General features: G+C 44.8%; 1 pseudogene; it reads left to right on the top strand.

Moving 5' to 3' along the window:
• Nucleotides 1–354: 354 nt before the first annotated feature.
• On the top strand, nt 355–27070 carry LOC116964549 (annotated as a pseudogene).
• The last annotated feature ends 494 nt before the right edge of the window (nt 27071–27564 follow it).

Below are 27564 nucleotides of genomic sequence, written 5' to 3'. Positions count from 1 at the left end.
TGGATTGGAGGATGAGGAGATTGAAGTAGAGCCCTATCCACCAGTCTCTAGGAGGACTCGATATCGTACTCGTGTGATAACCCCCTAAGATCAGAAATAGGAAGAAATATAATTGCCCCTCTGAGGCAAGGAGTTGGGCAAAATGGGCCAGTATATGTAAAGGTACCTTTTTCACCTTCTGATTTAATTATCTGGGAAGAATCAGCTGGCCCTTACAGGGAAGATCCCGGTAAAGTTGGAAGAATAATGGGAATGATAATTAAAACCCAAAATCCAGATTGGGAGGATATACAAGTAATTTTGGACACCCTTATGGATTCCACAGAAAAACAGATGGTTTTAAGGACTGCCAGAATGGGAGCAGAGGAAGACATTCGCATCAGAACAGTAGATGGCACCATAGACCAAAATTTTCCCATCGGTAACCCCCAGTGGGATCTGAATCGGGATGATCATATGCAAAGATTAAAACGATACCAACAGTGGATCATATATGGGGTCCAAAATGCTATGCCTAAAGCTATAAATTGGTCCAAATTGTATGATATTAGACAAGAAATAAAGGAATCTCCCACAGCATTTTTTAGAAAGATTGAAGGAAGCAATTCGTAAATATACAGATATGCAGCCTGAGGCAGAGGAGACGAAAGCACAATTGGCATTGATTTTTTGGGGACAATCTCAAGAAGATATAAGGAGAAAGCTTCAGAAGCTGGACGGGAGGGAGCTGCGGAATTTGGACCGATTATTAGAGGTAGCATGGAAAATCTACAATAATCGAGAAAAAGAAAATGAAGTTAGGAAACAAAAACAATTGCTTGCAATGGTGACAGAGACACAGAATTTTACTAACCGAGGAAGGGGAAGAGGTCCTCTAAGGGGAGGAATACAAGGGGGAAGAGGAAGATTGACTGACAGAACCCCTCTCGGAATAAATCAATGTGCCTTTTGTAAGAAGGAGGGGCACTGGAAAAAGGATTGTCCAAGGAAATTAAGTAGCCAGCACACAGCAGCTAATGTGATGATTCTAGGAAAGTATGCAGATTGACGGGGACCAGAGGTAAACCCAGCTGAGCCTCTGGTTACAGTTAAGCTGGGAGAGAAGGAGGTTACATTTTTAGTGGACACTGGAGCAACATTCTCAGTTCTGAACAAACAGAAGGGGATGATAGGATCTAAAACGGTAAATATTGTGGGAGCCACAGGGAAGGAGGAAAACGGACCATTCTTACAACCGTTGAATTTACAATTTGGAAATAAAATCATAACACATTAATTTCTGTACGTTCCAGAATGTCCGATACCCTTAATGGAAAGAGATCTGCTATCCAAACTAAGTGCCCAAATAGTTTTTGAAAATGGAGAATTGTTGTTAAAAATACCAGAATCAAAAACAGGGGAAATTCTGATGATACAGGAAAAACCTAAGGTACAAGAAATCCCCCCAGAAGTGAGTTATGAAGTAGTCCCTATAGTATGGGAGACTGATGTCCCCGGAAAATCCAAATTGGCACAACCAGTGAAAATTGAATTAAAGGAAGGAGCAAAACCAGTTAGGATCAAACAATACCAAATTAAACCTGAGGCAAAACAGGGAATTAAAAAGCTAATTGATAAATTCCTGAAATATAAGATTTTAGAAGAATGTGAGTCAGAATATAATACCCCTATTTTACCAGTCTGAAAGCCCACAGATGAGTATAGATTAGTACAGGATTTGAGAGCTATAAATCAAATTGTAAAAGACATTCACCCGGTAGTGGCAAATCCATATACCTTACTGACAGCTCTTAAAGAAAAATATCAGTGGTTTACAGTAGGTAAGTTCTATTCGTGATTGCAACCACTAACAGCAGCACTTAAACTTTAACCAGCTTAAGGATTTACAAAATAATTAAGTAAAATATGTTATAATTAAAATAGTGACTTAACTACACATTCAAACATGAGAAGATTCACACTGACTTAATATATGGTACCTTAAATCAATACATATATTACATGTGCATTCACAAACACAAAACATACAAACACACAGAGACAAAAGTATTTGGATCCAGTGGAATAAATATGTACCCACATGCGTGAAAATAACTGTGTATGCCCAAATACATTGGTAAGCAAAGAAAGTGGGTGAAAGAGAAGTTAGCTCAAATTTAAAATTTCCCTCCTCTAGGGTTTAGAGGAAATACTTACAATCCCTTGGCATTCCTCAATGAGTGATAGTTGAGAGCTGAGTGGGTTGACTTCGCCCTGGCTTCCCACTGGCTCTGACAGCCGACGACACCTTAAGGTTAAATAGAGCTCAGGGGAGATGCTGGTCACAGGCCAGCTTGGATCCAGGAGGGTTCAAAGGGTCTCACTTGAGGTCACTACTTACAGGTTCCAACATAACTGACTTGTCAGGTAATTTTCACTCTGTCCCAGCTTGAACAACGAAGTATTATGGTGTCTTCCACCAGATGTACAAGAACTTGATGTGCAATTCTGTTATTATTCTCATTTGACCACAGCTCTGCTAGGCTGTTAGGAGGTGACAGGCTGTTATCACTGCTTCCAAGAGATAGTGAGAGCAAGAGCCAGGTTCATTAAAGGGGCACTTTAACACTTTGGTTTGCTGCCATTAGCAGTCCTTATCTCCCCAGGTTGGTATGTGGCCCAGGAGGAGGTTGGAATCACGCCAAGCACTGAGCGGCTCAGCCAGGAGGAGGGGAGGGGGGGAAAGAACTGCAGCATCACATACTATAACTGCTGGACTCAACCTTTCCACCAAAACACACATGTGCATACTGCACAGGGAGCCCTTGCCCAGGGCAGGGTTAGGAAGGAATTTAAGTCAGCACGGAGAGTGCTGGTGAGATTCAGGGCAGACAAACAAGCGTGTCATTGTACCATGTGCTTACACAAGACCCACCACTCTTACCACCTTTTCTCTGTTTTCTCATTCTTGTTCCTCCCTGAACCACCTCAATTCCACCCCCTTTTCCTACCTCTGGCTCCTCCTTGAAATATCCTACAAAAAGTTCTTGTCCAATCCCAAAATGCTCTTCCCTTGCATCCCCTAATGTGTCCCATAATCCTAAACAGCAACCCAGTTTGTGAGCTGACCCAGGGAGACGCTTCGCTGTCTTCCATTCATATTTCTAGGTGATCTATTTTAGATCACTGGTTTAGTATTTTAGTATTGTCTCTAGTGTCTCCTTAACTCACTGTGACCTATTTAATTTAAGCTGGCATGTGGCATAGAAAAACCTGCAGTAAACTAAACAAGGACCTAGTTAAGACACAAACAGGAAAGGTCTTATTCCTGGGTGCTAAATACAGGTGTTTCATGGTCTTCTTGACCTCTAGTTAAAAGCAAATATTTCAAGTGTTGTAATAGACAACTATGACAAGGCAACTACTACTACAGTAGAAGAAACTCTCTCAGTGGGAAAGCAAGTGATATATACGTGCAGTGTGACGCTGCTAAATTCAGTTTATTAGTCCACCAGGGTGACCAGACCACTTGATATCCTGGTGACCCTTTCCAGCAGCTTTAGGTATTGCTTTCCCATCAGCTGATGGTTCATTGTCCATCCCAAGGCTCTCAGTCAGTTCCTGGGCACATTGTCCTCTTGACCATGGAGCTGTTTGTATGCAACACTGATCCTGGACAAAGGTCTCACATCACAAAGATTTTCAGTGCAAAATAGTATCTAAACTAAGACAAAGGAAAAACGCATTAGAGTTACACAGTAGCCCTTTTTTCAAACCAAAGAGGGAATTTTGCAGTCTTCAGAGTTTTCTTGGGTTTTCTGCTTTTTTTTTTGGATTTTGCTGAAAAGAATCACGAGTGATAAAAATGGTAAACACATCAATAAGGAAATGAAGGGCCAATAATATCCAGAGCATCTGCTGCTATATTTTAAAATTAAACAAAAACTTAGAGTTTCTTCATATTTCCCATCTTTGTTCACCCTTATAATTTCTTTATATATAAATTAAAAAAAATACACACCATAAAATAGGGGTTTTTTTATTTTGCTGTGATGTGGCAGTTTATCGTTTATGTCTACATCTCTGTATTCTGAGTCAAAGATGCAACAATAAGTTTAGTTTCCATGCAGAGCAATGATGAATCTTTCAGTAAAAGAAAGTACAATCGTTACAACTGAAATTACTTCTCACAGAAAAACTAAGATTGGTGGGACTAGAGATAGGCTATTATAATACAGGATTTCTAATTCAGTATAGTTCAGGACTATTGCAGAAACTTATATAACAGTGTGCTGGCTGAACCTCTGTGTTATATCTATAGCTCTGATAGTCTGAGGACAATATATAATGGTATATCACTATATCTGTCTTTCAAGATAATCCTCATACACTTTTATATCTTTCTACACAAAACACATCATCTAGCTTCTAGTAACTTAATAATTTTTGTCAGGGGTGGGATTTTTACATAAATAGCTTAATCAGCACAAATCCCAAACATATATCTGGTTATTCTGATGAAAGCTAGTCATATTTGCTATAGTTAATCTCTGATACAGTAGGATATTTAAAAAATTGGCCATAGGTGTATGCTCTGCAAGACTCATGACAACATGCCATATATCTAAGGCAAAAAACCTTATCTTCAGTGAAACTGGGCACAAACAGTTTTCGAGGAAACATTTCATTTTCTCAAAATAAACTAATCCCTATTTTATTACTTTGAGTCAATTTTGCTGAGTAATTTTTGCCTTTTGGTTTATAACAGTAATGATAATGTCCCTTATTTTACGACTGAGCAGTCATCTAATGTGTGAGATATTCTAGTTCACTTACCTCCTTTGCCTGAGAAGACTCAAGCCCGTTATAACTTCACAGTCATTGCAGTTCCTCTGGGAGATGTGGACCTTCAGTAATGATGTCTATGATAATGAGGGATGCAGTTAATAAAAAATAGGGGAAAGTCATGAGGAAAAATCAGTATCAACACAAATAAACATACTTCAGAGTCCAAGACATTTTCATAAGACAGATATTAAAAATGAAATCTGCTTTCTGTTTGACTTGAGAGGAAGGATTTTATCAAAGGCAACCTACATAACTGATGAACCTCAGATTTCTAGGCTATTGTATCCTTCTTTTCTCTGGCTCAGGAAAGGATATTACCTTTAGAATTTGAATGTGTCTTTGTTTCCAAAAAATGTTTGTGTTAATTCTAAAGTAACTTTTCCAGTTCTTAATTTTCTGAAAGAAGTTAAAAATAAACAATGGAGTCAAGTCTCATCTTTAATTATGTTTAATTAGCCACACTAGACTAAATCATCATGAATTGATACTTCTCTAGCATAGTCAGCTCCCTAGAATTCATTCCAGTCCCAGAATTCCTGCCTTTCTGATTTTGCCTTGGGAAAAACGCCTTTCAGTGCTGCTGCTGTGAAGAAAAACCCCCACATCTAGATTACACTGTGAATTTTCTTTTTTGATTTTAAGTGTCCATCATGGTGGTACACTGCACTATCTAGAGTGCATCACTTATAACTTCTGCTTCCAAGTGTTAGAGGAGCCAATGAGCAGAGGTGCTCTGTGGGACCTCACACTCACCAACGAGGGCCTTGTTGGGGATGTAAAGGTTAAAGGCAGATTTGGCTACAGTGCTCACAAGATGGTGGAGTTCAGGATCCTGAGGGTAAAAAGCAAGATCACAGCTCCAGACTTCAGGAGAGATTTTGGCCTCTTCAGGGATCTGTGTGGAAGAGTTCCGTGGGGTAAAGCCCTGGAAGGAAGAGGGGACCAAGAAAGCTGGTTGATATTCAAGAATTGCTGTCATTAATCTCAAAAGCAGTCCATACCACTGAGCATGAAGTCAGGCAAAAATGTCAGGAGGCCTTAAAGGATGAACAAGGAATTCCTGGCCAAACTCAAACACAAAAAAGAAGCATACAGAGGGTGGGAGCAAGGACAGGTAACCTGGGAGGAATATAGAGACATTGAATGAGCATTCAGGGATGAGGTTTGGAAGGCCAAAACCCAAATGGAATTGAATCTTCTCAGGGGTGTCAGACAACAAGAAGGATTTCCCTAAGTATATAGGTAACAAAGGAAGGCTAATGAATACATGGGCCCGTGGCTGAATAAGGCAGGGGACATGGCACATAGAAAAGGATGAGGCATTGAGTACCTTCTTTGTCTCAGACTTGCCCAATGAGACTGACCTTCAGGAATCCAAAATCCGACAGACGAGGGAGAAAGTCTGGAGCAAAGAAAACTTGCCCATAAGCATAATTAAGGATGGCACTTAATCCATTGAATAGAAGAGGATCAGTCAGGGAATAGTTAAAGCAAACTGGACATACACAAGTCCATGTGATCTTCTGATCAGAGACACCAAGTGCTGAGGTAGCTGGCTGATGTCATTGTGAAGCCACTCTTGATAGTCTTTGATCAATTAGGATGACTGGGAGAAGTGCCCAAAGACTGGAGGAAAGCAAATGTCACTTCTATCTTCAAGAAGGGCAAGAAGGAGTATCCAAGTAACTACAGACCAGTCTGCCTCACCTTAGTCCCTGGGAAGGTGATGGAGCAGTTAATCCTGGAATCCATTTCAAGTCACATGAAAGCCAAGAAAATCATCAGGATTAGTCAGCATGGATTCACCAAGAGGAAATCATAATTGATCAATTTGATAAACTTCTATGTTGAAGTGACTGACCTTGAAGATGAGGGGAGAGTGGTCAACATCATCTACATGGACTTCAGCAAAGCTGTTGACACGTGTCTCCCATATGATTGTCCTACAGAAGGAAGTCTGAACCGTACAAGCAGACAGTGAGGTGGATTAAAAACTGGCTGAATGCCTAAGCCCACAAGCTGGTGATCAGTGGCATCAAGTCTAGTTGGAGGCCAATAACTAGCAGTGTATCCCAGGGATCAATACTGGATCCAGTCTCATTTAACATGTTCATTAATGATCTGAATGATGGGGTAGAGTGAGAGGAGTACTTGATATGCCAGAGGGTTGTGCTGCCATCCAGATGGACAACAACAGGCTGGAGAAATGGCTGACAGAAACTGCGGAGCCGCAGAAGAACGACACGCCGAGACGGGTTCAATGTGGGTGATAGAGCATCAATCAATGTGTGTCTTTATTGGTCCAGGGTACATATATTTATAGACAACGCTAATTATTATGCCTACTAGTCACTAGCTGATTGGCTTAAGCTCTAAAGGTCGTATTTGCACGGTTCACCTACTTGCGGTTAGCTAACAGCACAAGCTTCTCATAACACTAAGTTTCTCAGGCCACTATTCCTAATTCCCCTTAACCTGTTTTCGACACACCACGGTACACAAGGCCGAAGCGTCCTTGACATTCCTCATGTATCAGCAGCTGCGAGCAGCTGCAGGCAAACCCTAGTGAGGCCCAGCATCAGCGAGGCAGCATCAGCCCTTAGAACAGGCTCTGATCGTACAACTGCTCGGTGGGCTCAGGACCCTTGTCTCTGGGCCATTCTCCAACAACTCCCCCTTTTTCTTTTTGTATGAGTAGAGCCTGCCCTAACGTTTGTTCAAAGATTTTCTCAATACATGACAAGGCACAACTTAAGCATGCAGGCTTACAATGTGTTGGCTAAAGGCACTCATCACGTACCCGGAAGTGCTGTGATAGGTTTGCATCGTTAGTACGCGTGAACAAACTAAATCTACTTTGCAGTTAGTGTATCCAGGCATTCAAACAGGAAGGAAGCACTAGCTTGATTTCCTCATTCTTGCCCTTCCAGGTGACCTCAAGGGCAGGATTACCACGTGTCATTTTTCTGCTCAGAGACCCAGCCTGGATTGTCCAAACCCTGTAGGATCAGTGCATGACCCTGATCCCCCCCAAAAAAATTCCTACCAGGTTTCCCCCTTTTTCTTTTTTGGACAATCCAGACTCCTTTTAACGCTCGATTCATAGCATTCATAAAGCATTTCCACACAGACCCCAATACCATCATGACAAGCATAATGACAATCAGCATTACCAGTCCATGCATCAACAAAGCTTTCAGTCACTCACTAATTTCCAAGTTTTGTAGATTTGTAACCATTATCAGTCCATTTTCCAAATTCCCGAGTCTCGTAACCATTCTGTCAGTCCATGTTCCAGTCTTATGCAGTCTTATGTAGCAAGAAAACCACCCTTACAGTTTTAAAAGTGTCAGCAATTGTAACAACAGAGTATGCAATACAGAATTCGTACAGGATTCACCATAGTATGTTCTAAACATTGCACTGAACCCACAACATACAATGAATCTGATACTACATGAACAAGTTTTTGATACCAGTGTTGATGTTGAAACACCCAAATGACAGTTCAGAGTTGTAAAGTTTGTAAGGAGTCTCCAGACCCCCCGAGGAGAATCTTGTGATCTTGAGTTCCCAGGTGTCCCCCATCCGTTGTCACTACCGGGCAGGCCAACGCCCCAGCAGCATGCCAGTCCCCTTGTAACAAGGCATCACGAATCACCCCACTCCATCGGGACTGAGCTAAAAGCGGAGATGGTTCTGATAAAGGTGACGGGAGTGGGTGTGGGGGGGCTGCTGGCAGCGCTTCCTTTTCTTGTAATTGTAAATGCAGAGTTCTGTTCTGTAGCTCAACTTCTGTAATTTTCTTTCAAGTCCTTGGACTTTGTCCCTGTCCCTTATCGATGTGTGACCCTGGTGCTTTAATTCGGACAGAGCCGCCGTTTTTCTCTCCGACTGAGACGCTGACGCGCCGTCAGGGGCGGAACCATCTGAAGGGGGGGGGGGGGCAGAGTTTATGGTGGCACGCCGCTCCCCCCTGTCCCCCCGCGCTGCCTGATTTCTCTGCCGCTTCTTGCGCGGTGGAGCAAACAGGAATACTTGGTGACATGCCCTTAATAGAGCAGAGATGTTGATTAACCCCGAAGAAGGTGGCTAATCGTGACGGACAAGTGGTTTCGGCAGGTACCGGTGGGGATGGTATAGCGCCGACAGCCGCCATAGCAGCAGCAGCTACTTTCTTTTCTGCTGGCATCTCCCTCAGGGCTTTTACGATCGTTCGCCAGACCACCCCTTGCTGTCGTGCTTCACTGCCTTTATTGCCTCCAGTGATGGTCTCGTCCCACAATAAATCACCTACTTCGCGCCACTCCTGTTGGCTAAATATTAGCGAGGGGCCATCGTCCCTCTCCCCCTCCGCCTCCGAGGTAGGGGGTGGGGGGGGCATGGCTGTAAGGGCACTGTGGGGGGGGGCTGGCCTCCGGACTGCCCCTACTTGTGTTAACTGAAACCGGCACTCCTGTTAATGGTACAGGAATACGATCACTGTCAAAGAGCATAGGTCCGGATGCATCACTTTCTGGGGTAACGGCGGAACTTTCCCCCCCCAACTTTGTAGTTGCCACAGCTACAAGGTTCTTTTCAAGCTGACACTGCTTACTATTATTCACCACCTCCCACCACAGTCTCATCATTTTCCTTGCATCTTTATCCTCGTCAATTACCATATCCCATAAAACATCACCTAATCGTCTCCACTCCTCGACATCAAAAAGAGAATTAGGATCTTGAAAACATCCTTTGACCCGTCCTAACGCTACTAAACCCGTGAGTGATTTTATACAATCTACTCCCCGCTTTTCTAAAAAGCGCTGTAATAAATCCAGGGCTACCTCCTGTTCCATATCGTCAACCTGGTGCTCCTTGATTAAGGCACCTCCAGTCCTGTGCTTCCTGGATAAGGCACAGTACCGTTACTGCCGACCCACCCCTGATTAAGGCACCGTCGGCCCTGTGCTCCTTGATTAAGACACAGAAATACCCCCGCCGGCCCTGTGCTCCTTGATTAAGGCACAGAAATTCTCCCGCCGGCCCTGTGCTCCTTGATTAAGGCACATATATACTCCCTTACTTTGATACGTTGCTGATGCTCCATGATTAAGGCACCAGGTGCAGCTCTTGCCTGCAGCACTTGCAGAGAGCGACCCTTTATCTCAGTTTAGGTCCTCGGAACGACCCGTTGGAGATCCACTGTTCGATCGTTCTTGATCCCCTAGGTGCTGCTGTATCTGATGTTTCCCCACGTTCGTTTCTGACGCTGCTGTATGCGGCACCTCTCCGTGTCCGCTCCTGGCTCTGCTGCCGCCGGCGCCTGTCCGTGTCAGCTTCCGGCGCCTGTCCGTGTCAGCTTCCGGCGCCTGTCCGTGTCAGCTTCAGGCACCTGTCTCTGTCAGCTTCCGGCATCTCTCTGCATCAGTTCCGGCGCCTCCCCGCGTCCGCTTCCGGCGCCTCCCCGCGTGCTCTCCCGGGGCCGCCGCAGCCGGCTCCTCTCCGCGTGCTCTCCTGGGGCCGCTGTATCTGGCACCCCTTCGTCTCAGCTCTTGGACCCCAGACGCTGCTGTATTTGGTGTTTCTCCAGGTCCGTTCTCAAATCCCCCAGTCGTTGCTGTCTCTCGGGGTCCGCCGCTCCGTCCAAGTTATTCTTCTATGCAGGTCCCTGTTCGGGCACCATCTTGCGGAGCCGCGGACGAACGACACGCCGAGACGGGTTCAATGTGGGTGATAGAGCGTCAATCAACGTGTGTCTTTATTGGTCCAGGGTACATATATTTATACAGACAATGATAATTATTATGCCTACTAGTCACTAGCTGATTGGCTTAAGCTCTAAAGGTCGTATTTGCACGGTCCACCTACTTGCGGTTAGCTAACAGCACAAGCTTCTCATAACACTAAGTTTCTCAGGCCACTATTCCTAATTCCTCTTAACCTGTTTTCGACACACCACGGTACACAAGGCCGAAGCGTCCTTGACATTCCTCATGTATCAGCAGCTGTGAGCAGCTGCAGGCAAACCCTAGTGAAGGCCCAGCATCAGTGAGGCAGCATCAGCCCCTAGAACAGGCTCTGATCGTACAACTGCTCGGTGGGCTCAGGACCCTTGTCTCCGAGCCATTCTCCAACATTGACTCTCTGCTTTTCTAATTTGGGGAAGTGGGTTGCCCTGTGAAAAACTGTTCCTACTTGCTTTTCAATTCCTTTCTATCTTCTTTCAGGTTGATTCAGTGTGAAAATGAGGTAGGAAAGCTGTTGTTTTTGACAGAAATCCCGGAATTATTACTAGAGGACCCTAGTGAAGCCAAAGAGAGTCTCACCTTGCAGGAAACATCTATTGCAGAGCCACTATCTACAGATGGGAGCCCTGGACTCAAATCAGTTCTGTCCTCTGGCAGGAGCCTGAACAACTGTGACGCAGGAGAAAAACTAATGGTCACGTTCAAAGAGAACATTAAGCCACGGGAAATTAACAGAGAGCAAGGGCGAATCTATCCCCCTAAAGATGTAGGTAGGGAAAGATGAGACTATAGCAAAGGAATAGTAGCCAATAAGAATGATGGAAAGAAGGATAACAATAAAAGGAAGAATGAGACCAAGAAATGCGGCTTGGATAAGATGCAGGAAGCAGGAAAACAGAACGTGGCAGTTCAGGTAAGCCTTTAGCTCAAAGGGATACTGCATCTTAGGTAGTACGATGTTTGTGTCAGGGCTGCCACCGCTTGTAGAGAGGACCGTAGAGTCGAGGTCTCACTGTGGGCCCTGCGGGTACAGCTAATGCCTAAAAGAAATAGAAACACATCTGTCTCAAAGACAAGGCATTAGTGATCTTTGGGTCTCTGCCCTTTTCCTTGACGCTGTCTCAGTTTGTTGGGGAGGAAAAGGTAGGGAGCAACGAAAGGTGATTTTTGCTACGCTAACTTAAACAGAATTGTGCCTGTTGTTCCACCAATATCCAGGTTACCAAGGCCAGGTCTTAAGTCATGCTCTTGGTCTGTTGTGAAGGAGCTGGGTACTCTGTGGTTTGGGTTCCCTTGACTTGTGCACATTCAATAAATTAAACACATAACAAAAGCACCCAGTTATTTATGTGGAATAAGCTCCTCCGTGCTATGCATGCAGTCTGGTGGCCCTCTGTGGAAGTAAGGAAAGCCACACTGCGCTTAAACGGTAATTCTGTGCACAGGCGCTTGCTCAAAATTGCTGGTTTTCATATCAGCTGCTCTTTTTTGGTCATATTTTTTGAGGCATATTTTCTTCCCCTATTTTTGTGAGCATTATGTGCAAAAAAGCTCACCTTGTGATAGATAGTGAATTTACTGGTCTGACTTCCATTGAGTTGTAGTAAATAAGGGTGTAGAGTTACAGAGTTGATCTGGTCTGTACTTGGATGGTTTGGCTGCATCTCAGACATTCCCTGATGGCGTCCTGAGGCATTTAATGATAGTGATGGAGACTATTTCCTAGAGAAACTGTGTGTCAGTTCTTCGCTGTTCTTGCAAGTGGAAATTATTCCTTAGTGCACTTCATCTCCCTTGCCTCTGTGTAAGCCTGTGACTGCTTCCCAGGACAGGTCTGCAGCATAACTGAAGTCTTCCTCTTTGCAACTGCTCTGAAGACCTATGTAATTGAGGTCTTGCTTTCCCTAGACTAGACAAACCAGCTCTTTCAGACTTTCTGGCTTGTGGTGTTAGGACCCTTGGATCATTCTTCTTGTTCTCCTCCTGATTATTTGCTGTTAAACATCACTGTTATGAAATGGAAGGTCTGAACTGGCAGTTGGTTTTGCAGGGGTCCTACCAAGGGGGGTAAAGGGCAGTAGCCTATGGAAACCATGTGGCAATCGTTCATGACTCACTGAACAAGAGTCTGATATCTGAAAAACAATTTAGGTAGGTGAGTTAGAATAGCAGGTTTCTTATTTATTTGTTGAACATGTCTGGAATGTGGTTGCAGGCCTGAGCACAACTCCCAGTTTCAGTTTTCGTGCCCCTGTCTTGCAGAATAAGGACTTGAGGCTGATGAAACCCACCAGATCTTCTGAGAAGTATGTGTAGTTTATTGGATAGGGAAGATACTTTAATTCTAACCCAGCTGATTTATCAGAAATTTGCTTGTCTTAATCTTAAGAGATAACAAACGCAGGAAGAACTTATTTCAAACCCAGCTGTAGCAGAATCTGTTCCAGTGTGGCTGGTCACTCTTCATCTCTTGTTGAATAGAAATTAATTTTATTTTAGTTCTATCAGCTGTATTCATTATGGCAACTATTAAAATGTAATGCCTTTTGTTTTATATAGTTTGGTGGACTTACTCAGACCCACTCCTGACTGAGGAGAAACCTTTGTAGGTTTTGCTCTGACTGGTGGTCTGCTAGCACTCTGCTTTGGCCTTCCTTGATATTTCAGGCTTTTATTTCTCATTGCCCTCCAAATCCTAACTGCTGCAAATGCTGCAGCTCCTACTTAGCAAAAATGTTAAGTATGTTATATGAAAGTAATTTAGTCCTGTTCCACAGATGAGTGGAAAACTTCCACACTCAGACAGGATCATGGAAGTGTGGCATGGGTTGAATCTCTGCTCTTTAGGGAAAATAATGTTAGATGCTGACGGGGGCTGCATGCAGACTTGCTCAAGGTGTAGCGTACTCATAAGAGGCTACTGTGATGAAATGGTGCTTCTCTCAAGCACCGTGTAGGAACCCTCAGGAGCACTGGAGAGTAAATATTTGGTAGCATTGACACTTTTGAGGTGAGGTCATGTAGAAGCAGGGAAGCAACTGAAATTTGTCTGTCTTGATTAATCAATGTTAGTTATTTAGCTTTTAAGTGAAACCATAAATCATGTGGAGGAGGTCTTTTGGAAGCCACTGTTGGAAACGTCTTATAGCAGCTTTGAGTATGATGGACTAGAGGTCACGTTGTGAAATTCACATCAGGAAGAGTGGTTTTTGAGTTCTCCAACATTGCCATAAAAGAATGCATAGCGTTCAGTATGTGTTATAAAAATGTTGGCTCATATTGTGCGGCCCATTTTTTCCCCACTATAAGTTGAATATCCAGAATGTGATGAAGGATGGAATTGGGCAGTGAACAGATGTGGCATGAGCAGGGGCTGCATCATTAATGGTGCTTAGCGTCAGCTAGAACCTTGAGGTGGAGTTCCCTCCAGACTTTTTCTAGCGCGAGATCAAAAATACACCCCAACACCCAGTTTTACAATCTACTTTTTTAATTTAACACAAAAAATGAACTACAGTCCCATCATTTCTAAATGTGGAAATTCAGAATTATTTGAAAGAACCTAAGTGTTTAAATGAATCTACCTCTTTACCACTGTATTTTGGCAGAAAATTTTGCCTTTTAACTCCTTTCAACTCAGCAGCACTAAACGTTAAATAAACTCCACATGGTTTTGGTTTGTTTGGTTTGGATTTTTTTTAATTTGGTCCCTGATAAAACCCTTTCTTTCAATCACCTTTGAGGCTTGGCGTCAGGTCTGCTCCTGGGCCCTTTCTGCATTGCCGGTTCCTTGCTTGCTGTCTTTTTCCTGCCTGCTCCATCTTGCATTCCAGGCAGTTCTGCCGAGCTGAACAGAAGGGAAAATAGTCTTCCCTTCTGTCTTCCCTCTCCAGGAAGACCCAGTCCCCAGCAGACTCAGAATCAGGTAACATTGCATTACATTCTTCTCTCTGCCTTTAACTGGTGCAGCTCGTTTAACAGAACATACAGCAGTTACACAGTAAAACTGAAAGAGGTTAAACACTTCTGCTATTTGACTTGTATGCTGTCAGTCAAAAGAATTTCACAGTATTCAGGAGTTGTGCATATACATCAACGGATGGGTTAGGCTGAAAGAATTCCCTAAGAAGAACATGGTAGTGTTTGGTTTTTAAGGTGCTGCACATAAGTAGCGTGAGTTAGGTTGAAGCAGTGCCCTAGGAGAAACATAATAGCATCTGCACTTTTTGTTTTGTTTTTAAGGCACTGCAGGTGAGCAGCATGGTAAGTTTTTTTTTTTGGTTTTCTTCATATGGTCTGAGGATATTATTATGTCTGCTTCCCACTCTCTTGCTAGAGAAGGAGCCTGTTGCAGTCTTCTGGGCAGATATCCTTAGAGTGCTTTTGTGAGGCAAGGAGTGCTGAGGACAGGCAGAATAACCTGCCTGGGGTCAGTGAGGAGGGAACTGGGTTCCTACGTTCCAAATCTCTCCCAGTTACTTAGGGAAAGGAAAATAATCTCTCAGACAATCTGGGAGTTCATTTTTTGGCTTGAGACATGATGTGGGTAATTACAGGAAAAGTTGTCTAATTTCTTCTTTCTTTCTTTGCATTAGGTGAAATCCCAGACAGAGATGAGGAAGACTCTGGTGTCTGAAGCCAGGAAAACACCTGTAACTCAGACTCCAAGTCAGGCCAGCAGTTCTCAGTTCACCCTATTCATCATCCAGGAGCCTTCCCTCCCCTTCCTAGCTGGCCAGGTAATTTGCGTCCTTCTTTTGAAGTGTGATTTATAGTTGACTGCAAAGTAAATCCTGTAATAGTGGTTGTTGCAGCCTCTGAAGGTACGAGCTGCTTTGAGGAACATGCATTCTCACGTTAAGAATCTTACAAGGTAGTAAAGGACATAGCAGAACAAACTGAAAGGAGGTGAAATTCCTTATGCTTTGGAATCAAGGTCTGTCATGAAATCTGCCACCTTCCTTCTTTGTTAGTGCGTGTGAGATCAAGGGACTTCACAGCAGGCTGTTTCTGTATTTAGTCAAAACATGACAAAGTCTTCTGCTAATTCAGGAGGAAGCATTCTCTGTGCACAGGACTCCATTACAAAAGATCAATTGCACCGCTTTCTTCTCTAAAGCTCAGTTTCTTTTTTAGTGGTGCTCATGTTTCAAGCTGTAATTTGTATGGTCTTATTTGCTGCTGTTGTCGCATTGCGTGTTCCCATTTTGTTGTGGAGTGTTCCTGTCATACCTTGCTGTCCAAGTTTGCTCACTAAATAGCTGGAAGCTGTCTTCCCTGTAGCTGTTACATGTAGTTGCTCAGTATAAGACAGAGGGACATCTTCCCTGTTCCAAAGCCAGCTTAAAATGTGGCCTGTGAGAGACAGAATTAAAGCTTGCTTCCAAACCTGGCTTTTCAGTGTGAACTGCAGGAAAGAAATCGATCTTGTGGATATGAGGCTTTGTTTCTTACTATCCGTATCTATCTGAATTAATTCAGAGACTGATGATCTTCTTGGAGGAGACAGTAGATGTAACGATCGCTTCTGTCCGTTGCTCCAGAAGTTTAGTCCCTGAAGATGTACGTGTTTGAGGTGGAGGGAATTTGAGGGTAGAGCATTGCAAAACCCCAGAATGGTGAAGGATGAAGGTAGTGGGGAAAAAAAAAAGCAGGGAGATCGTGTGTGGGAGGAAGTGTGTGACTGCCCTAACTGACTGTTATCACTGCCTGGAGTATTGCAAGAAACTCAAGAACAAACTCTGGATCCCCGTGTGATCGCAACCATGTATGTGCAAAGGTGAAAAGGACACTGTAGTGCATGTGTGAAAACTGGTGTTTCCTGTCCTCATGGTCTAAATGAGCAAAATAGGAAGGAAAAAAAAAACCACTAAATGTTTCTAGAGGGAGCTGTCAGCTCTGCCAAACTGAGATTAAAGGTGCATTTTTGTCTTTTCCAGGATTTCCACCTCCACCTACGTTGTCCCCCCTCCTGTGGCTTTCCCATGAGCACGGGGTACACCTTCCCGGTGGTGTTTCTGTCCCAGGAACCTTTCTCCAGCCCACAGCTCACTCTCCTGCAGGAAACCAGGTGCAAGGTGGGAAACAGTCCCACATTCCTTACAGCCAGCAACAGCCCTCTGGACCAGGGCCATGACCCAGGGACCTCAGCAAACACCACCTCCTTCCCAGCAACCCCTCTCATCTTTACCAGCTCAGCAGCAGCACAGTCCGCAAGCCAGTTACAGGTCCAAGCTCTGGCCCAGCAGCAGCAGCAGCAGTCCCCCATGAGAGCTGTGCAGGGCCTGGGGAAGAGCCCGCCCACCACTCCGGATTCCAGCAGGTAAATTTGATTAATGGGATGTGCTAAGCTTCAGTTTAAAAATAAATGGCAACATTTGAGCCTTAGGTTCCTGGATTACCTTTTCAAAACTGTCGTTAAAGACCTTTAAACACCGTTAAAGTAGACCTTTAGTGTGGAATTTTGATCTGTGAACTTCTGGGCAATTTGGAAAAGAGCTGAAGTTCAGTGGGTGTGAATATACGTTCTGTAACTGAGAGGAAGGTTTCTACTGGAGTGGGAGGGTGGTCACCTGTTTTCAGTGTGATCCTGTTTCTAGACAAGTTATGAAGGTGATAGTTCTGATCAGGTGTTTGTCTTAGGCTTTTTAGTTTTCTTACGTGAGTAATGAGGACTGAGCCTGAACCTTTACCCGCACTCTCCTTTTGGCTGACTGAGTTGCAGTGTCAGTTCCCTCACGGCTCTCAGCTTTATGCTCAGGTCATGTTGGAGAAGATCTCCCTTTTGGCATGTCTTGACTGGATGGTGACACCCTCCTGGTGTTCTGGGCAGCAAATGCTAGCCCAGTCAGTGCCTTAGTAAAGGTGTTCGTAAGGTCCTGGATTAGAGAAAGGATTGTACTTGGTGGTTGGACTAAAGCTTGACCAGGGAGTGTTAAATGCCTGTCGAGACTTGGTGAATGCCAGAGCAAATCAGAATGTTTGTGGAATGCCTGTCACAAGTGAGCCAGACTGACAGTTTGAATGGAGTTAGGCCTTCAGTCAGCATTAACTGTTCCTACCTGCTGCTGAAGTCGTGTGTCTCTGCCTCAGTATCCACAGACAGACTCATCAAAGCAGCTCTGGAACCCGCCTCAAGTCCAAGGCTCGCTGGGGAAGATCATACCCGTGAAGCAGTCCTATTACCTGCAGGCCCAGGACCCTATAAATTATTCGAACAGTCATTACAGCCTCCCATGATGCAAAGCAACCTCTGGAGAAAAAAATGAAGCCTTTCCCAATGGAGCCATATAGCCAGAACCCCTCAGAAGTCAAGGTGCCAGAATATTACTGGGACTCTTCCTATGGCATGGCTGACAACAGGGTGGTGGCACAGCAGTCTAACATGGACCGCAGGGGAAAACAGCAAGGAGTCTTCCGCCCAGAGCAGGATGCTGTCTCCAGGATGACCTTTGAGGTAAAGATCCATGCTACAGGTGGTGAAAACTGATGAAGCACTGATATTCCTGACGGCTTGAGGAGTTTCCCTGTTTCAGGAACACCCTGTAGCCCCAAGCAGGTCAATGTGAGCTTATTTAGTAGGGAGTTGGGTATCAGCAAATGGGATTCCAGCAGACAGTGATGAAATCTCCGTTTGAATTGACTGTGTGTGGGATCCAGCTCTGGAAGGTTTGCTTTCAAGTAGGTGTAAGTCTTGTTCAGTGTAGATGTGCCATTGATCTCTGCACTGTGTCTGTCAGGTCGAGAAACGTGGCAGGTGATGATTTGGGGGAAAATGCTTGTATGGCAACTGATGGAAACCGTAAAAGCCATCCAAATAGTTGCAGTTGAATTATTACCCTTTAGATGAACTCCTAACACCCATATTATCATGAGTGTGGTGAATGACTGAGGCTGCAATAGTCAGACTGAGGCTGGAAATTAAGGATGGTAGGAGCAGTCTTGTCTTAGAATTTTTGTTTGTTTGTTTTTTCCTGCAAATCCCACCATGCAGCGAGGAAGCTGAATGACTTCCTTAGCTCTTGGTTGCACTAATGGAATATTTTGCTTCTGTTCATGCAGTTGTACTTCATGTTGCTGTTTATAAAACCTTCAGTCTTTGTTATTAACGGTCCTGGAGTTGTCTGTGAGTGCTTTTGGTGATGTTTATAAGTAAACTTAAACAGAGGCTTCTTTAAACCTTTAGTCAGATGTGCCTCTGTAAATGCACTCAGGATTTTCAGGAGGTCAGCTGAGGTCACTTGGCTTGTCCTTCAGAGGGAAGCGCCAAACAATATGCAGGAGTCTGCCTCTACCCTGATGGCACATTGTGGTTTTTAGATGGAGATGGGGTCAAAGCCTTGTTCTCATCCCTAAAAGGGAAACCTTGCCTCGGTGCAAGCACAGTGCAGTATGGCCAGAAGCTGTGCCTGTGAAGCTTGTGTTTTAAGCATCCCTCACAACAGTAAGATGTCAGGTTTGACCAGCACTTTGCAGGATTTTTTTTTTGGCCGGTGGTCCAGTCATCTGTATGTTGGAGTAGCAGCCAGGAGCAGCAGAAATAAGTCTTGTGGGTTTTAAACTCCACCAACAGAAGAGGGAAGAAGATGCAAAAGTAATTTTACTTGAAACCTAAATTACTCACAGGGCAGCTGTAGAGTAATCGTAAGATGTTTGTGTCCTTTGTCCTTGAATGTGAAAACAGGTTCAGTATTTGGCATGGATGCAATGGGAGGCACGTGCTGCACTAGTTAAAGCTAGCTGCCCATCACTTTGATGGGGCAGTGCTCCTCCCAGTATGCGTTAGGCCAAGTGGCTGGTTACGTTTTCTGCGCAGCGTTTTCCCTCTGTGTACCTCGACACACTTCTGCTGCACCACATCCTCACCTCGTGCTTCTGCATGCCGCCTTCTGCCTTTCTCTTGCTATTTACTCTCGTCCTGCTGTGGCTTAGCCTCTCCTCGCTGTCTCTTGCTGTTCCCCTTTCTGCCTTCTGTTGTCTCACTGTGCTCATTTCTGTCACTAGGACCCCAAGAGCTCCCCTCTGCTTCCTCCGGACCTGCTAAAGAGTCTGGCTGCCTTGGAGGAGGAGGAAGAGCTGATTTTCTCTAATCCTCCTGATCTTTACCCAGCTCTGCTGGGGCCTCTCGCCTCTCTTCCTGGACGAAGCCTCTTTGTATGTATTTGATGTAATACTGCTGCTTCTCACTCTTAACTGGCATCTCTTTCTTCTGTGAAATTATAAGAAATGTGAAATTCCTTTCTCTCCCCATCCCTCCTGTCCACTTCCCTGCCTCACCCTTGAGCTCGTCTTCACGCGAGAGCTCAGATCAGCTGAAGGCCCTCGGTATAGCTCTTGGGCTGAGTCTAGGCCTGCCCGTTTGTTCAAAATCAGAACAACAGTGAGGTTTTTGTGAGTAGAGTCCACAGGAGAGATGTCGATGCATCTTTTAATGCACTCACTCTTCTGCAGTTGTATGGGCTTAGTAATAAGGGCAAGGGGGAGCACAGATTCAGCTGTGGAAATTCATCAGAATGAGTGTGGCTTATTATAATCTGCATGTAAAAATTCTGTAAAGGCAGGGAGAAGCTGCCCCACTAAATGCAGAAGAGATTGGAAAAGAGCAAGATGGCTTTGGAAGACAATTGCAAGCAACTGGCTAAATAATCAGTAACTCCTATAGAACTACAGTCATTTCTGACAGACTGAGATACTTTTTTTTTTTTTTTAATGCATTTATGTATTAAATCCTTCCTAGTTCACTAGCTGGAGGGTCTTAAAGCCAATGAATTTATAAATTGCCTCTGAAAATGCAGTGTGTCTTTCTAGTATGGCTATGGGCATGTTCATTAAATACTACTATTTCAAATTAGTAACAGTAACAAAGAGGAGTTATTTGTGACTCTACTCGAAATCTCTGATTAAGTCTCTTCCCCAATTATTCTACATGCCATCCCAAGGAGCCGGTAGCACAACAGACACCCATTTCTGTCTCATTAGATACCTCTGCTAAGAAACTACTAGCTGCTTCTTCAGCAGCTTCCTTTGAAGCTCCTACTGTTGCTGTCTGCTGGCAAATGGAAGGAAGTTCTTCTCTGTGCAAGCTGTGTGGATATGCAGAGTGTGACTTGTCTGCCTTTTGAAATGTGCTTTCAAAGTAATGAGCTGTCACTTTGAAAATCTAACAAGCTAGGAGCTGCTTGCCAAGAAAATTAGGCTATTTGGTTTAGGTTTACAGGTAAAAGCAAAGATAATCCAGATATTGACACCGTGTTAAAGAGAAGAGAATTCTAGTTCAGGTTTTTGTTGTTTGAACAATACATTTTAAAATATTTGACGTTCTGAGCTGGTATGAGTGTAAGAGGACTTTTATTTGGAACAAGACTAGAGCTTTCATTTTGGATCACACAGTTTTACTTAAGGCTTCACTAATTCTATGGCTTGGTGATCCCGATCTTAAATTTGGTGGTGTTCATTGTCCACCAGCTGAGCTTTATAATTTTTCTTTGGTTTCTGTACTGCTGATAACTGATCCAATTTCTTCCCTAAATAGGCTCGTTTCAGAAACACTACTTTTTCACTGCTTAATCATACTGAACTGAAGAGAAAGCTGAGAAATACTATGCTGGAAATAACAGCTGTATGAGAGGGGGGGGCGTAGATGATGGACAAGGTCATGGTCCATAATATCTTAACGTGGAACCCCAGGGGAGTTTTAGAACCTTTGTTTTAAACACTGCGGCTTGGGTTTTTTTTTCTTCCTCTACAATCATTTATAATGAAAATGAGAGCATGCTAAATGAGACTTGGACTGTTTAACCCAATTAAAAAAAATCACAGCGCTTGGCTGCTCTTGCTGTCTAAGAATGTCTGTACAGCAGGGATGCTCTCAAAACTGAAAAGATTCTGTCAGTAACAACATACAAGAGTCTAAGCGTGTTTGGGGGAGTCCTCCGATCACTGGGAAGGATCCTGTCTCATTTGTACATGGTTTTACACAACCATAGGGCTTTTTGGCAGGAACCTGCCCTCCAGATGTATTGGACAGAGTATTAACGCAATTTGAAAAGCTGTTCTGGCAGTGGGATTAGCCTGAAACTCTCAGCTGTTGCGATTGTTGATTTATAGATATTAATTACAGTTAGTAGGAAAACTACTGATTTTCTGCATTTGTTAGTCTGTTTCCCCTGTCCTCCAAGGTGCTGGAGCTAAACTACAAAAGAGGCTTCAAATGTGACCAAAGCCACCTTGGTGGTTTCCGATAGCGTACTTTCCTCCTGCTCACTACACAGAACACTAACTGTTCTTTTTCCCTTTTTGGTTTCTGAAGAAGTCCCTGCTGGAAAAACCATCAGAATTGATGTCTCAGTCATCATCTTTCCTGTCCCTCAGTGACTTTTCTCTTAATCAGGTGAGTGAGGACCAGAGTCTGCAGCCCTTTGCTGTTTGAGCTTGCCCTTAAACTAGGTAACATGGCAGAAATATGGGGATACCCTTTAGTTCAAACAAATGGAAAACCTGAAAGAAATCCATCTGGGTGCCTAATTTCAGTCTGTATCAGCAGGGATTATTTTTGCTTTTATCAGTTGCTTTCCCAAATTCATCCTAGCTATTGTTCTGCAGATGCACTGCTGATTCTTGTTGGGTTCATGAGCCCCTGGCTCTTAGTAGAATCGTGGAGTTGACCAAAAAGTGCATCTCAAAAGTGTTGTGTGTAGGTTTTTATTTCCTGAGCAAGAGATTACCCGTTCTCTTCCAGAGAGTTGAGCAGGGTTCAGCTGTTGAGAGTGCTGGGAATTGTAAGATTTTTGTGAAGGCTTTGTAGTCCATCCAAGAGAAATCTGTCCTGATTCAGAATGTGATGGACTTCAGATTAAACAAAATGGTCATAGAGGAGAGGGGACTGGGGAGTGAAAAAGGAGTTAGGAAAATATTTCAATCTGTAACTGTTTCCTTTGTACAGTCTCAGTGTTTGAGATAAATCCAATACCTCAACTCTTACATTTATTTTTTTTGCAGGAAAGATATCCAAATAACAGCATGTTCAATGAGGTATATGGGAAAAACATGAATACCAGCACAAAAGCAGAAGTCACCCCTTCAGTTGCCCATCAGGAGACTTCATTATATTCTCTCTTTGAAGGGACTCCGTGGTCTCCATCCCTTCCAGACAGCTCAGGTAATCCTGGTATGGTTTGTCTTTAAGAGATAAAGTGCTTTAAGAGGATTTGAGTTAATTCTGAACCTACTGCAAGTTAAATATGACTGGAAATTAAAAAAAAAAAAAAAACCACAAACAAACAAACAAACAAACAAAATAAAACCAAACACCTGCTTGACAAGATGTCTGAAGGTTTCTGTTTGTTTTTCTTTATATAACGTCAGAAATATGAGAGGAAATCTGTAATATATTGTAAGAACCTGTTTTTAGTTGAAGTAGTTGAGCAGGATAAATGTTGTAGGTGGTGTTAAATCCTGACATCTCTTCAATTTAGATTCCTGACAAGCATTTGGGAGTAGGGATGTAGATATTTGAAAGAGAAAGAAACTATATGACTGAAGTCTGTGGAGGAAAATATGACTGTGGTTTTCTTAGTTGGTTTGTTTTTTACTGTTGAGCAGCCTACGAAGTAAACCAGCTTTTTCCTTAGTAATTATCCTAAAGGTATAAAATCCTGACGTAATAGTTATGGTTTTTTCTCACTAAAATCCGGAAGAGCGTGAGAGGAGAAATTAGTTGAATCTAAGAAATTAGTAGATTTTAAGTAACATCTGCACTGGATGAGCTTTTTGGTTGCACTGAGACTTTTGCAGCCAACCAGGAATAACTGTTGCGGGGGAAACGGAAGGAGTTGCAACGTGCTTTTATTCTAGCAGGCTTTATGGCAAGTCTCCTGCCACTGTGCTGTGTTCTCTTCAGGCTTTGCTTGCTCCTGCCTGCAGGTAGGCTTCTCCATGCTCGCCTTCCCCTTTTGCTCAACTGTTAGGTTCTGGTCTGATCTGCTTTAAGACTCCTAGAAGTGTAAACATTCACAAACCTGGGAGTTCAAGCTGTAAGTCTGCAAATTCCTCAGAGTCTAATATTAAGCTTGGAGACAGTTTTTTTTTTTGTTTTTTTTTTTTTTTTTAGTTTGAGAAGTTCTTTGAGAAACACGGGGAAAGCTTGCTTTGGCTAGCCAGCCTTCTTGAGGGCTCCCAGGTTTTTGGGGTTTCTGGTAAGCACACGTATGCATTAAACACAGTCATTCTGTTCTTATATACACGCAGAACTTCTCGCTCAGAACTTAGGAATTTGGATTAACTGTGTAATGAAGGGGATAAAAACTGACGGTCAGCATTGGAGAAAACTGGGTGATGGCAGAATTTGCAGCAGAAATCCAAAACTGGGATCCTCCTGCTGTTTCTATTGACCTTTTTCCTCTTACCTTGTAATCGCTAGATCATTCGACACCAGCCAGCCAGTCTCCTCACTCCTCCAACCCCAGCAGCTTGCCAAGCTCCCCTCCAACCCACAACCACAATTCTGTTCCCTTCTCCAACTTCGGACCTATTGGGACTCCAGACAACAGAGACAGGAGAGTCGCAGACCGCTGGAAAACAGATAAGCCGGGCAAGTGCTGGGTTCCAGGCTTGGGTGAGGCCAGCCGATGGTGTTGGTTTTGCTACGTTCCTCTGAACTTGTCTTTCTCCCGTTTTAGCGATGGGAGGGTTTGGTCTGGACTATCTCCCAGCAACATCGTCGTCTTCGGAGAGCAGCTGGCACCAGTCCAGCGCTCCCAGTGGCACCCGGGCAGCCCAAGGCCCTCCCGCTGTGGAGGACTCCTCAGCTGTCCTTATGGAGAGCCTGAAGGTACGTCTGACTGAAACTGTGCTCAGGAGCAGGTGCTTGACTATGGGGCCAGAAGGTGTGGTGATGGGCGTTAGCCTATTGCAAACGTTCGGTGTCAGAAACCGAAGGTTTTTCCTGCAGATTCACTTACGCAGGCAATGTGGGAGGTGTGACCAGCGCCGGAAGACGTTGCAGTTTTCCAGTTCTTGCCGCCGCCCCGCAGTATTTTGCGGAGCAAGACGGGGCTGGCAGAACTGGAAGAAATGATAACATTTGATATGACGAGTCTAAAACTAGTAATTGTTAATGTGGGATGGATTTTTATGGTAATGAGGATTCTGGAGGAGCATAAGCTTCTTCCAGGGAGCCTCCCTTTAGAAGGCCTTCTTTGAAGTCTGGATAACTTTCATGCTGAGTCGGGTAGGAGTGATAAAGAGGGAGGATATAGCAAACTGTCTCCGCCTTCTCATCTGTAAGAGGGGGGCTGCTGCCTAACGCCAGTCGGTGCTAGTGTTGGCTGTTTGTTTTTAGTCCATCTGGTCCAGTTCCATGATGCACCCTGGACCCTCAGCCCTGGAGCAGCTGTTAATGCAGCAGAAGCAGAAGCAGCAACGCGGACAAGGCACCATGAACCCGCCGCATTGAGACAGAGGTGGCAACCCTTGCAAACGAAGGCTCCATAAACCATGGCGTGTTGGGTTTGCAGGACTGGCCCACACAGTCCTGTGCAGGTGGCAGCCCTCTCTTCTGTTCCTTGCTGTCAGGAGGGCGTAAGTGCTCCACCAACCCACTGAGTGTGCACAAAACGTCTGCTGCAGTGCGAGAAAACAACATCAGGAACTCTCCCATCCCTGGGCCCTCTGGAGGGAGAGAGGAACTGCTGTTTGTCTCACTCAGTAACCCGATATCACCGCCTCTCACCTTCTCCATCGTGCATGTCCCCAGCCACATGGGAAGTAAAAGCTGAGAATGAAGGGCAGATGGGAGAAGCCAATGAGAACTTCTCAATCCTTTTCCTCTCTTTGGGGAGATAAAATAGGAATCCATTAATGATTGCTTTTGCTGACTGAGAATGTAGTTGAAATTACTCCTAAACATCTTTATAACTATCTCAGTAGTAAGACCACACTGAATTCTTCCGCACACAGACGTGCTTCGTAGTCAGTGTGTAGCAATGAAAGCCCCAGTCGCTGCTCCGGTCAGAGGTGGTTGGTGGCAAGGTGGGGCTCTGTCTCCTGGGCTAGCGAAGGAGTTTCAGGAAGGAGAGAGTCTGGCACTTGACACCGCTTCACCTTTCACCCAAGGGCTTCGGCCAGCCCACGGGTGGGATAGAGACTCCAGCATGAAATGCCCTCCTCTCAGTAGGTGTTTGAGCTATAATCGGTGACGTGGGGCATTGCAGCACTGCTGGACGAGCAAGCTAACTGCTATGGGGTTTTAAATTAATGTTTGATTCCTGTACGTTTTACTGTGGCGTAGTGGCTAGCCCCACAAAAGGGCAGGCTAGCCTGTGCATTCACAGCCTGAACTCATTTTAATAGGTAGGTAGAAAGCTTTCAGTGGTTTTTGTTTGGCTTTTTTTTTTTTTTTTTCTTTCTGTCTCCATCCTCCCATCTTCGCTGGACGCTAGTAATTTCATTACCAACGTGCGACATCTCGAAGAAAATAATCAGGGGTCCAGCAGGGCTGGGTAAAGCCGACAGTCAGCCTGGACAAGGCGGAGTGTACGCACGGCTGCGGGCACACGTCAGCTCTGCAGAAACCCATGTGTGTGTCCCCCCACCCTCAGCTGCAGCCCCAAACTTTCAGTTCCAGAATGAAATTCAAAGCACCTGTGGACACACGTGTGTAACGCACACGTAAGGAAGCATAATGCTGTTCATAGATGAGAAGGTGCGGAAGGGAAAAGGGAAATGTTTTATTTGCTATTTATTAGGGGGAAGGAAGAGTGGAAGCTTCGTTCAAGAGGAGGACAGCATTTTTAGGTTTCCCAGGGAAGTTACGGAAACAATCTCAATGTCCATTTGCTGTGTTTAGCAGTAGGGGGTTTGCGTGATGATTCAGGATCTCTGAGCTGGCAGTCAGCTGCAGAGCGAAGCACATGCAGGAGCCGAAGTGACACTGGAGTCCGGGCAGCCCCAAAGAACGCAAAAAGGGAAGACGGAGGAGACACGATACCCCCCCCCCAACTCCCCGGGGGTACGAGCGGCTCCCCCACGATCTCCGCCTCCGCAACATCACTGTTCTTTGTTGCATTTCTCAAGCCGTATTTCCTTTAAAAAGTCCCAAAGTGACGTTGTCACCCCGTGGTAACACGAACCAAACCCCCCCCGTGCTCCCCGCCAGCCCCTCCCGGTTTGCGTATGGAGCTGCGCCCCCGGGCAGCTGCGACATTCCGCCCTTCGAACCGTCACTGGCTCCTGCACCCCAGAATCGAGCTAACCAGGTTCGCCCTCTCGCTCCCGGCAGTGCCAGGGCCCCAGCCGCGCCGCTCCACGCCTGCGGGAGCGTCCGGCCTGGGGAACGCGCCCGGCCCTCGGCTGGGACTCCCCTCCCGCCCTCCGACGCCGGGGGGGAGCGAGGGAAGGGGCCCCCCACAGAAACTGGTTTGTGTCGTAAGCTTTTTTTGTGTTTTCTGTCTGTCAGTGCAAGAACTGCAGCTGCTGACATCAGCTTTGCCTTTAATTAAACCATGTTCTCTCCATCCACGTCTGTGCGCAGCATTTATCTCCTGTGTAGCTGCAGGCTTTTTAAAAGGCGTTATTTTTCTGGAGAATTCAGAAAAAGGTTTGGAGTTGATTTTTTTTTTTTTTTTTTGTTGTGTCTTTTGAAAGAGAACTAAATAAATCGCAGAGATTCTGGCTTGGGCTCAGTGCAGATAATTGGGTCGTGGTTTTGTGCTGCCGCGTGCAATGCATTTTATGTACCGAACCAAAAATCTGGGATGGGAGTCATCTTCAGTCGCAGACTGAACCCCGGGGCAGGGGGAGTTGGAGGACACAGATCCTTCTGCTGCTGACCTGCCTGCGGATGGAGGTGCGGGCTGTTTGCAGCCAGTTTTTAATCAGCATGCTTCCAAACTACGGAGATGTTCCGGTTTTGAGTGTTCGTTGTATCCAGGCAACTCTTTGGGATAAGCTCCTTTAAAGATAAATGTGATATTTTGGTCATGGGGACAGTGGGCTTGTCCAGAACTTG

The sequence above is a fragment of the Tyto alba genome, unplaced genomic scaffold (assembly GCF_018691265.1).
Source record: "Tyto alba isolate M040663 unplaced genomic scaffold, T.alba_DEE_v4.0 Super-Scaffold_1000006, whole genome shotgun sequence".
In the NCBI taxonomy this organism is placed as follows: Eukaryota; Metazoa; Chordata; class Aves; order Strigiformes; family Tytonidae; genus Tyto; species Tyto alba.
The sequence above is the reverse complement of the archived record's forward strand: the minus strand, read 5'-3'. Positions and strand labels throughout refer to the sequence as shown.